This window comes from Gavia stellata, chromosome 1 (assembly GCF_030936135.1).
Source record: "Gavia stellata isolate bGavSte3 chromosome 1, bGavSte3.hap2, whole genome shotgun sequence".
Lineage (NCBI taxonomy): Eukaryota > Metazoa > Chordata > Aves > Gaviiformes > Gaviidae > Gavia > Gavia stellata.
Genome location: NC_082594.1, coordinates 130,819,465 through 130,831,900, shown reverse-complemented (window position 1 = coordinate 130,831,900; position 12,436 = coordinate 130,819,465). Strand labels below are relative to the sequence as shown.

The window sequence follows — 12,436 nt, the reverse complement described above, 5'->3', positions numbered from 1 at the left end:
TATGCCTCACAGCTAGGTATGATGCAGTCTTTGCTCTCACTGAAACCCGTGCAGCATTATAGAAAAATTGTGCTGAATAATGGCCAAATACCCCGGCTTGCAACAGTTAAACACTGACCCCCTCTTGCCAGTAACTGTTTAGAGAATATAAAAAACTGGCACAGGAAAAGCTGTTTTAGAAACAGACCTCCTCGATCCCCATTTGTCCTGTAATCAACAGTTGGGCTGTCCTGCTTCTGGTGCTGATAAGAGTACTTAATAGTTTTGCTTTGTCAGCCCTTATCATGCTTTGCGTTACCTTGGAAACTGATCAGTGTTAAAGAACTGTAAGGCGACTCTCTACCCATTCCTGCTGTATTGACACATTTATGACACAGCGTTGGTGAAAGATGCGGTATGGCAGCCCCAGCATACAATGCTCTCTGCCTGTCACCAGGGCCTACCCAGCAGAAGCCCATGGTTTGGTGATGTGAACTATGCAAGGCGTCTGTGGACCTTCACAGTCCTTGCCAGAAGTTTAACCTAACCCGGCACCTTCTGCAAGGCAGCAAATAAAGAAGCATATTCAGGCTTGAAAACCTGCCCCATGTACAGTGAGGAAGACAACTACATTACCACCCCTTCCACCATCATTAAAGCATGCTTTTCTTCCTGTTCTTCAGAAGCAGTAGGTAGCTGACATCTGCTATTCTTAAAAACTTGTGACTGTTTTCCAGCTTTTTAATACTATACTGCAAATCCTCTGCCCCTCAGCCTCTTTACCAATCTAAATGCTTTAAACCGGTGGCTCTGCTCTGTAAGAAAAGGATCTCCAATGACTCCAAACTCATCCTGAAGGAATAGCTTCTTGTAGGCTCCATGTCCTGCTGAAGTGGATTGTGTAAGATGGCTACCATTGATTCATTTCACAACAGCCACCCCAACGGTTGATCATGACTCAGTCACCACCAGCCCGGAGTGGAACTGCTATGCTAACTGCTCTCGAGCTCAAAGGCTAAGTCAGATATCTGTTAGATCCCTCTGCTCTCCATAATGATAGTTTATCCTTTAAGCTGCCTGTTGTTTAGGCCCAGAAGACAATTTCAATTTCACTGCTTATTTCTCAAAAGTCTCCTCTGACAAATGGCAGAAGGGAGGTCCTCGCAAAGCAATCTGCAGTTCCTGAGCCGCTGGTAAGAGCTGGTTCTGATCAGACTAACATAACTACCTCATCTTTTTTGCTTTTAACAATTAAAAGCATTGCAAAACTCAAGCACAATTACTGTTCATACTGAGAAAAGCAGCTGGTCTTATAAATCCACCCAAAACATTTACTTCAGCATACCATGATACATAACAGTCTCTAGAGTCCTACTACCAAAATCTTCTATAGAAGCACAATAAAGAAAGAGCTAAACCTAATTCTCATAACTGAATTAGTGACGCTGTTTGGCAATTAGACAGTACAGGGTCCCAAATGAAAGAGTCAATTTACAAAGGCAAGGAAAAGCAGGAAGAACACTGGCCAGTTTCAATTTAAATTAACTTTTCTTCCTATCCAAAACCTGCAGGTCAGCTGACCACCACTTGAAGCGACTGTTTATCTGTTACAGACACAAATAAGAACCTCAGAACAGTCATTCTGCAGTTAAAACACAGCCTGACACCCAGCACCCGCCTCTCTTGTTCCTGTGGCTGCTCTGCTCCCTCTTTCTCTCTTCCTACAGCCACCCTCCCCACTTACTGGCCAAGCCAACTAGAAGGGAATGGGATTCCTCTGCTAGAAGACCACCTAGCAACATGCCAATAAACCCTGTCTTTGTCCCGATCTTTAGCATCTGCAACAAATGCTTTTCAACACACACCTACTTAATATCACAAGTGTTAAAGATGCTGTGATTTCCTCCTCACCTTTCTTTGCTCCATCTCCTATACACCTCCAAACAAAGTACACACAGTCTAAAAATCCAGTGCTCACCCAGCCAAGCTGACGTCTTTTTTAAGGGACTGCACATCTTTATCATTGAATACAAATTAAGGGAAAAAAAATGCTGTTATTTGTCTCTGCATAGCTTGTGTATTAGCATTACAGACTTTCATTTTAGATGGAAAAGTCCTTGAGGGCAGAAATGTTGCCTTACCTACCTACACTGTTAAATGTCTTCATTGTTAGTACTCAGATAAAACGAAATTCCCTAAAGCACGTCAGGATTTGCTAAGCATAACATTATGTGTGTGCAGGCAGTACGTACTCACCCCAGAAGCCACGGTAGCTAGCCATTTTAGAAATCTGCCGAGTTCCTATGGCCTTTCACGGGCCTCTCGCCAACACAGGTTATTAGGCACTACATGCCATCCACTCCTACAAAGCCCACTAGCACACCTACACAGGGTATTAGCTTAATTTTAATTCCCTTATGAGCAAAGACACATCTAGTATCCTTTACAAACAGGAATCTTCCTCATCTTAAGCAGTTCAACAATTATTTTAAACATGCTCTTAAGCTCGAACATGGTCATATTCTGCCTAACAGTGCCAGAAATCAAAATACTACTTGCTGCAGAATGAACCCTGACTGAAAGGTGATTTATTAAAGAAATTTTATAGTCATATTTAATCAAGAAAGGGCCAATGACCAGAGTTTTCCATCTTGATTTCTCCCCAGCACAGCAATTTGGCTACACAGTAGCCCCAAAAATGTAACTATCCCACTCTCCATGCCAGAGAAACCTGTTTTCTATTACATTTCCCAGATTCTGCTTCAAACATTTGATCAGTCCCTGAATTTACATGATGCACTGCCTTACCACAAAGATCTCTTAAAAATTAAGACTCCAGTGACATTTTTAAAAGGAGCCTTCTTACAGCAAGGATGAAGATCCATGACTGTTTTATCATATAAATACAGATTCTTACCTTATTTTGCAGAAACAGGGAGTAACAAAAACCCACAGGCCCAATGAAGCAAAGCCAGAATTCGGCAGTTAAGCACCACCACTTAGGAAATAATTGTCCTTCCAGTGCCCCTACACAGAGGGATGAGAAAGCCTGCTGCAGAGGGGAAAGAGATTCCCGACACACAGCAGAGGCACAACCACCTGACTTGATGAGTCATCAGTCTCGCTGGCTCCCACCAGCACCGAGGAATGCCGCAATAGCAAACCCAGCTACCTACAGCCCCGCTGAACTCCCATCTCTGCCCTCCTCACTGCACAGGGCCGAGCGTAAGAAATTAAAAGCAGCCTTCAGCATGCGTAGGAAGGACCTCCTACAAAGCCAATAATCCCCATGTCCCAAGTGGTGCATGCTACTACATAAAAATCCTTGAGAAAGAGATGCATGCTTTCTGCTGGAACCAGTTTACCCACCAGTCCTCCCGTGTAATATATCCAGGTGAGCGCATATTCCATTCTGGAACAGCTTAACAGAAAAACCCTTTAACAAGAGACTGCACAGGGAGGCACTGAAGCCACCGCAATACTAACCTCCTGAGTACGTAGAACAGGTACTGATACTTGCCAAAATAGCGAGTCTTGTGGGGCTTGCCGCTGCTAACATAGGAACCCCTTCCCCTAGTTAGCAGAAGCATCGATGCAACTGCACAGCATCCAACACCTTAGCGAGGCAGACTGATGTGCTGCCTTGAGTGACAGCTGCTAGAATCTGCTGTCGAAGACCGACAGGCTCTGATGCTGTCCTGTGCATCGTAGGAAAGACAAGCAGCTATGCGGGCTCTCCCTCAAGAAGCTGCATGAGTTGAAGAGTTCCCTGCAGTCTTCACAACTTCTCAAGACTATCTCTGCAAGTTCTAGGATTAGTGACACATCAAATTGGCGCGAAAGCTTGAATATACCAACCAAAACTGTAGCAAATAGCACAAGACCAGCAATTCAGAAGCAGCAGCACTACGTTAGTAAGTCACCAGTACTAGGATTCATTCTGCTGGAGTAACTTTGAACTAAGGTCATAGCTTTTACTACAGCTGAAACAGACTAATGCGTTTTGACTTCCTAGGGTAGAAAAATCGAGTCAGAATATAGAATCATAGAATCATTTAGGTTGGAAAAGACCTTTTACATCATCAAGTCCAACCATAAACCTAACTCTGCTAAGTCCACCACTAAACCACATCCCTAAGCGCCTCATCCACACGTGGATGTCAGCCCTTACGTTCAACATCCAGGAAAGCTTAACAGGCATACACAATTAAACGTAGCCAAATAAAGTTTTCCAAAGAGAATGCCTCCTCCTCTTCTTAGTAAAAACCTAGACGTTACAGGATAGTAAAGATCACAAACCACACTGGGCAATCAGCTTAGCATCGCATTTAAGTCATGCTTTAGAATCAAGACTGCCAACATTTACTGTGTTCACCCGAGCAGACTTTGGCACAGTGCATAAGTCCCAGTGTCCAGCTGTACGAGGATGTGTTGCAAAGGCCTCATAAATAACGGGATAATCACTGCCACAGATTTCCTGTAACTTGGACACTTTATACTTCCCCTTCCAACAGCTGATATTTTTAAGAGGAAGTAGTAAAAAAATACAGTGCTGAAGTTACTAGACAAATGCAGAAGTTCAGCAGCATTTCTGCATCTAGAATCCGGGATATTGCCCTAGAAGAAACCGCGTGCTCAGAACTCTAACACAGGTCACTTGGAAGGGAAGCCAAATAGTATTCTCAGGAAATCTGCTCCTTCATCCCGTGCAGAGTTATAATTTTACTATAATACAGTGGGGAAAATTACCCCAGAGTTCTCAGTCACCAAACAACAGAATCACTGAGGTTGGAAGGCACCTCTGGAGATATCTAGGTCGAACCCCCTGCTCAAAGCAAGCGAGAGCAGGCTGCTCAGGGCCACGTCCAGCTGGGTTTTGGTTATCTCCAAGGACGGAGACCACACAGCTCTCTGGGCAACCTGAGAGTTCCGGTGTTCAGTCAACCTTACCGTAAAACACATTTTCTTATGTTTAAAGGGAATTCCCTGTATTTCAGTTTATGCCCATTGCTTCTTGTTACTTCAGTAGATTCCGCTGAGAAGAGTCCGGCTCCACCTTCTTTGCTCCCTCCCACTAGGTATTTGTATACTTTACAATAAGATTCTCTGAGCCTTCTCTTAACGAGGCTATATAATCCCAGCTCTCTCAGCCTCTCCTCACATGAAAGATGCTCCAAACCTTTAACCGTCTTTGTGGCTGTTTTCTGGACCCACTCCATTAAGCCCATGCCTGCCTTCTACTGGAGAACCCAGAACCAGACACAGCATTCCAGATGTGGTTTCCCCAGAGCTTAATCGAGGGGAAAAACCACCTCCCTGAACCTGCTGGCAGCATTCTTCCTCATGCAGCACAGGATAGCGCTGGCCTTCTTTGCCACAAGGACACCTTGCCAGCTCACATTCAACGTAGTGTCCACCAGGACCTCTAGTCCTTTTCTACAAAGCCACTTTACAGCCAGCCAGTCCCCAGCCTGTAGCAGGGCATGTGGTTATTCCTCCCCACAGGCAGGACTTGACATTTCCCTTTGTCAAACTTCATGAGATTCCTGTCAGCTTATTTTTCCAGTCTGTTGAGGTCCCTCTGTACAGCAGCACAAACCTCTGCTATATCAAACACCTTCCAACTTCGTAATATTCTTCTGTTTAATTATTCATACAATTCCAGTTGCCACAGGGCACTTTGAGGCCACCTCTGCTCTCGATAGGTCAGGAATCTGCTTAAGTGATGCTCAGCTACATATTGTGGATCCATCTGCAACCACCCAAAACAATTCATCTTTCATGCAACTTGTTTCTTGGGTGCTATAAAGCTCCTTCCTCTCACATGAGGCTTGCTACTCAGCACATGTACAGGTAAATCCAGGTGTATTCAAGAAAAAAAGATAGGAAATAGAATTATGCTGCCACTGTCAGCACAGCACACAATGGCCACAATGGGAGACTGTGCAACATGGCAATTCACGAAGCCCAACAAGAGCTCCTACTGCCTTCTTCCTCAGAACAGATGGGGACTTACCTGGGGGTATGCCAATACATACAAGCCTGATACTTCAAGCAAACGTCATGCCTTACACACAAGCTAAACATATGTAAAATATATTTGTATTTAATACATATATACAGCGTAAGAAACTCTCCCCTACCACAAAGACGGAGTGTGAAGTCTGTCCATGCAAGAAGCGCCACCACCGCAAATTGTTACTCAAGCACCCAAGCTTTTATTCAGAAACTTGGCAGATTCCTCCAGTCAGCCCAGAACAAGACTAGAAAAAAAGTTGTGTTTGAACTTGACCGAGAAGTTAGCAGCAGCAATAAATCTAGATAGAAAGACCGGCAAGGCATTCATGGTATAACTGCTTTGACCCACTGAAGATTTGATCAGCTCAGTAGATACCCGGCCTTCTGACTTCAAATGCAGTTATCACGCTATATCTAGAAGTGATAAAGATCCTACTTTTATCAGTTAAAATACTCCTGTTGCCAGAGAAAGCCACATTGGCCATGTGAAAAAAAAAAAAAAAATCATCATCAGCTGACTGGCTATATGCTACAGTGTTTTCCATAATAGGGGTTTCCACACCGCTTCTTTCCTCTCAGCCCAGAAGGCTTCTCCAGAGGAGCTCTAGAGGTGGAAACGGATGAGCCTCCCCCTATTTCTTACTCACTACACTGCTTCACAAGTTTCCTATTGCAAAAAATTTGACATTCCTTTCAGCCTGCTATACATCCTACCCTTTCTTTGGCTTGATAGACTTTCACACAAAAGAAAGATCTAATGCAACTGAGATCCAAGCTATAACACAGAATACTAATACAATATTAATTTCTGTGTCCCACAGCGGCCTTCTTTTCTTATCCTGATACCGTCATGTAGCTGCTAGGGCTGAAAAATTCTGCAGCCATCTGCTTAGTGCAATGCTCAGTCATTTCCTCTAGACTAGCAACATTTTCATTAACCTCACTAACATTACTGCAGAGCTAAAATCCACCCTTGCTTTTATTAAAGTCACTCTACTTTTAGGTGCATTTGGCATCGTTACTTGAAATACTTTTTGTTGCTCTAACCTTTAAGATGATAGACATCAAAATGAGATGAACACAAAGCTGTAAGCAATTACAGCAGCCAACTTCACTACAGTTCAACAGAGAAACTTCTGAATAGTTGACGATTCTTACCTTAACAGACAAAAGGTGTGCGATTTCATAAAACAACTATTGCTAGATTTGTAAGTCAGGCTCAGTTTTACATGCAGAAACATATTAGTAATTTGGGCTCATTAAAACACACCAGCTCCTCTACGAGCCTCACCACTGCCTAACCCCTTGTCCCTAAATGTAATAGCTAAAACACTGAGCACAAGTTTGGAATAAGCATTTCATCATTACACTTAACATTCAGAGCAGTCTTGAAAGTTGGGATATTATGGAATCTTCAGTTTATTATGTGAGGTATTTGACTGCTAGTTTGAAGAGCATGCTTGCATGAATGTCTTTGAGAAAGCTCTAATACCCCTACCAGATAGAAAGACTCTTTTACAGCACGTTGGTATAATGAAACACCTGGTTGGAATCACAACCCACATATTGGCATTGGATTCCAGTAAAAGGAAATCAAGTTGAGGTCGACTTTTCCTGTAATGGAAAACTTCATCTTTAAGTTAAGCCACATTTGGAGATTTTATGTTCAATTACCTGAAGTATTTACAGCTTCTTTAGAAAAGCCAGACCCCTTCAAACATACTAAATTTTAGTATTGTTTAAACTACATATTGTGGTGGTTGTCTGAATATCTACAAGGTGATGCAACTTTATCTCACGATAACAAAACCCTCAAGATTTCAAGGATCTAGAGGAAAGTCACATAATAGAATTGCCTTTTTAGAAGTCCTTACCAATGTTATCTGCATTTAGCCAGAAATACCATTTCAGTTTTTTTCTGAAGAGCTGCTTTTTAAGGTATTACTTTCATAGTGAGAAAGAAAATAATGATATAGTGTAATAATGAGAGCAACCAAATATTTGTCCCGCTAACTGAACTTCTTGAAACATGCAGTTTCTTTGCTAGAATATTAAAAACCAGTCAAGTCATTCTTCAGGCCGTTAAAGGAAATTTGCATACCTGAAAGCTTTTGTCCAGCTATAATAAACTACTCTAATAAAGGTACAGTTTTCTCTCTATAAAGCTAATACCTTTTCCCATAACCTTCCTATCCCTCATCACACTTGAGCATCCCAACCACTGCTCTTCACGCTTAGGGCACAGAATGCTGACCAGCAGCACAGACATTCAGATCACCTATCTTTTACGTAGTCTTAAACAACAAACCACTCCAGGAAGCAAACATAGCCTATAGCATCCTAACAACAGAACACAGCGAGGGGAACGCTACATCTTCACAGTGCAGATTTTGGCATATTTCTTGGGACGCCATCCGGCAGAAAGAGTTAGTTGGACAGACCGGTCAGCTGAAACACACCAGCGTTTCAACTTGGCCATGAGAATCCTTACAATGTGAGCGATCTTCAACTGATTAAGAAGGACAAAGGTAAGACTTTCACACTACAGAGATATCCTCTAGGAACACCGCTTCTCTCTTAAGTGTTTGCATCTGCAATGGGTCTATTTTTGGCAGACACTTTAGTTCATTTAACCGTTCAGCAGGACGAGTCTCGGCTCACTGGGGTAGCAATGGTCTTCAAAACTATTCTTCTCAGGATCAAACAGATGTCAGACAGCTAATGCAGAAAGCCCAGTGCTATAAAAATGGGGCCATGATGGCAGCTTCCCATACTAGTTTCAGTACTTTCCGATTACTTCTGATTGAACATTTTAAGACGCCCACAACGGACTCTCCAAAATGCTGTAAACGATGACAAAATTAAATAACTGTCAACAGGCACCATGCATGTATTAGATCACTGCCAGACAAATTATTTCTGAAGAGAGTGAGCAGTGACACTGAAATTTACTGTTACACAAGCTCAGAGGCGTATTTGAGTTGATGAACCAAGAAAATTAATTCAGCAGCTAAAACTGATCTTCATCTGCCATTTGGTTAAGCGATAGTAACAAAGTCTGTTAGACTATGACTTTCAGGATTTATCCATATACATCTTATTGGTTTTCAGAGTAAGTTTATCATTTCAGTAAAGACAGACCTTATAAAGCAAAGCTTGTTGTAACAGCCACATAATATATGGAAGTCTAAAAAGTTAGCAGCAAATGGTCAATCTTCCTAAGAAGTGGGGGTGTTTAACTTTGGGAGAATTTGACAAAAACGGGAGAAATAAATGCACAGATGAAATAAAGTAACCAAACAAAAAATATTTACGAGACTGTAGAACTTATTGCCATGAGATATGGCCAAACCCAAGAATTTAGTGTAAGCTTAACTGTCCACTTTCAAAGGGGAGGAGGGAATGAACACAACAAAAAGAACAAAAAAACCTTTTCAGAACATAGAAGAAGGTACAACAATGACAACCAGAAGATCCAGTCTAAGCCAGTTTTGCATGTTGGACGTTTAGGTGACTACTGGCTTAATCTGTGCAGGAAGAAAAGGTTGAAAAGTTTAGATTAATTCTGCTTCCTCTGCTGGAGCAGGTCCCCATTTCTCCCTGTCCAGCTGGAAGGCTAGAGAAGTCACATGTTTTAAGTTAGTGAGTAAGAGTGAACAAGCATGATATTCCAGTTGACTACATCGTCTGTTGTCCTTGGTATAGTTCCATTCTAAAAAAAATCATGTGGGTACCATTGTTCAACAATACCTCAATATTTCCAAGTCTTAAAACCCCCACCTTTCCTTGTAACCAATGATACACGTATGAAGGAAAGAAAAATCTATTTCAGATGCAGGCAATGTAGGTTTTTTAAGAAAATAGAGAGAGAAAAAGCAACTTATTACTTGGCCAGCAATAGCATGCAATATTTTTTGGTCAACACCAGAGTAACCAAAGATATCAACTAGGCTATCCTGTAATCCTTTCACTCTTTTTAAAATGCCAGGTATGTCCAATTAGGAACACAGCTGTAGCTCACAAACAAGCAATTTAAAAGCATGAGGGAAAAACGTCGCTAGGAATTTTCAGGGCTGAAGAACTCAAAGAGACAGTATTATGGTATCAAAACGCAAGAGGTGAAGCGTAGTGCCTCTGAATGAATCTCCAGGGGAATTGTCCAGTAACCTGCTGGTCTATAGCAGCTTTGGATGATGTGTTATACCAGTACCCACATGTGTCTGGAAGATAAATGCACAAAGTCATACTGGGGAAAAAATTTAGACAACAGAAGCACATTGAAGCCCGCAGACTTTGTAAGTCTGGATTAATGAGGTATAAAACAGTTAATATATACTCAGACCAAAATAAAAGCTAAGTTTAAGCTAAAGCTGTATAAAAATTAAGCAACTAGTACCAATCGTTCATGGCTGAACCCTAGTTTTAGCACTATCTGTAGAAAACAGCTCTTGATTTGGAAAATGGAAAGGCGGCATTTACAGGAAACAGAGGTCTTGTGTTGCAATAGTAACACAAGACTTCAACCCCCATTTGAACAGTCAGCTGATGCCATCAGTCATTTTCCAGCATTGTCTTATTTTCTCCTTCCCCATCCTCTCAAGCTGATGTCCACAGTACTTTATCATTTTTGAATGCCACACTTTGTCCCCTGATTATAGAACTAGGACTATTTTTTTCCTCCCACACAAGAGAGAAAAACTGTTTTCAGGAAGACTTGACACAATAAACTGACAAGCACAGCAAAAATAATCTGCAATATTTTTGGTAATTCAAACACCTGTAGACACTGATCTCACTTCACATATTCTTAAGCAGAAAATAATTAAATATAGACACTATTAAATAATTATGCTTGCTGCTCATGGAAAAGGCCTTTAGAAGTACTGTATGGAGAAACCAAACATTCAGCTGCTGCAGACCCACAGCGTGCCAAAGTCAGCACAAATACAGCAACTTACAAGACACTGAGGATCTGCCTCAGTTATTCAGACTTCCACTTGCAAATGCCAACCTACACTCAGGTTCTCGCTGAAGTGCTACAAGCGGTGGACTAATAAACCACCTTTAGCAGGCTGTCAGCGGGTTTTCCTCCTCTTCCACCCCCTCTCCACTTCATCAAGGGGTATTAGCATTTGAAATGCCAGATGCTAGATCAAATAGCCAGTGTACTTCGCTGAAGTATTGCATTACAATGAATAAAACTATCACCAAATTGCTTTTATTCCCAGCTGGAGTGCAAATTCTCTGACGGAAGCTAGTAAAATCTTAGGAAGAAATCACTTTGAGCAACTGCACTGGATGGATAGATCTTGATACGTACGTTGCGTATACTCCGAAGTCACAGCTATCTGTCACGTGTACAAGATCATACAGAACCCAGTCACGTAAGATTTCTTTCTTGCCTTTAAGTGAATTCTAAGTGTGACATTTGGAAAGCCTCATGTAAACCAGGATTTTGTCACTGGCTAGAGGAATAGGAAGCACATTTAATTTGCCATCAGTATTTTCAACTGCAAAACAACGGATGGGCCCTTTTACCAAGGAAGAGTTGCAGCCAGAAGCCAGCAGCAGCGTTCCTATTCCATAACCGTGCTGCTGGCTCACTGCAGGGCTACAGTCAAGGCACAGAGAGATTCGGTTCCACCCACCCAAGATGGTGGGGTGACCCGGCACCGAAACCCAGCCGCTATCACCATTTCTTTTTATAGTGGATTCTGGTCTATGCCTGGGATATCTTGTCGGCCGTCTTTGAGAGCGCTCAGCAGGCTTCGTACTGGGGGGAACCCTACTCAGGGGGTCGCTTTGCTTCCAGGCCTTTTCTCCCCGAGATACGGGACCAGGAAGAGCACGGCCGCTGCCAGCGGGCTCTCCCGCTGGGGAAAGGCTCCGTACGGACGAGGCACGCAGCGCTGCGCGTTATTCGCCTCAGCCGGCGCCGAGGAGGCGGCAGGCTCGGCCTCCGCTCGCAGCGCAGCCTTCTTAGCCCTCACCGCGCTCGGGGCAGGCGGGGCGGGAGGTGAAGGCCGGCCTCCCAGGGGGCCCGGCCGCCGCCAAGGAGACAGCCGCTCCGCAGGGCACTTCGCGGGCCCCGCCGCTCCCCCCCACCCCCCGCGAGACGGGGGCGGCCATTGGGGGCCGCGCGCGCTCCCTCAGCGGACGGCTCCGCTCCGGGGTTACCTCCCGGGCAGGTAACACCCCTTCACACCGCGACCGGCCGGGCGGAGGGGAGGGGAGGGCAGCCGCCGGGCGTGCCTCGGGAGAGGAGGGGGCAGAAGGAGCGGAGCAGGGCTGTGGGAGAGACGCCTCACCTGCGGCCGGCGCCGGCACACCCGAAGCCCTCCTCCCTCCGGCGGCGGCGGCGGCGGTTGAGGCGGCGCTGGATCAGCTGACGCCGGCCCCACGCGCATGCGCCGCGGCCTACGCCGGAAGCGCCCCACAC

At 44.0% G+C, this 12,436-nt stretch overlaps 1 protein-coding gene across 1 annotated transcript in view; it reads right to left on the bottom strand.

Annotated features, from left to right (window-relative positions):
* ATP6V1A (ATPase H+ transporting V1 subunit A) overlaps positions 1–12,334 on the bottom strand; it is a 30,187-nt gene extending 17,853 nt beyond the window's left edge. The window contains exon 1 of the mRNA XM_059834829.1: positions 12,306–12,334. The gene's annotated coding sequence lies outside the window, so the exon portion shown is untranslated. The remainder of the gene's footprint in view (positions 1–12,305) is intronic.
* Positions 12,335–12,436: the final 102 nt, after the last annotated feature.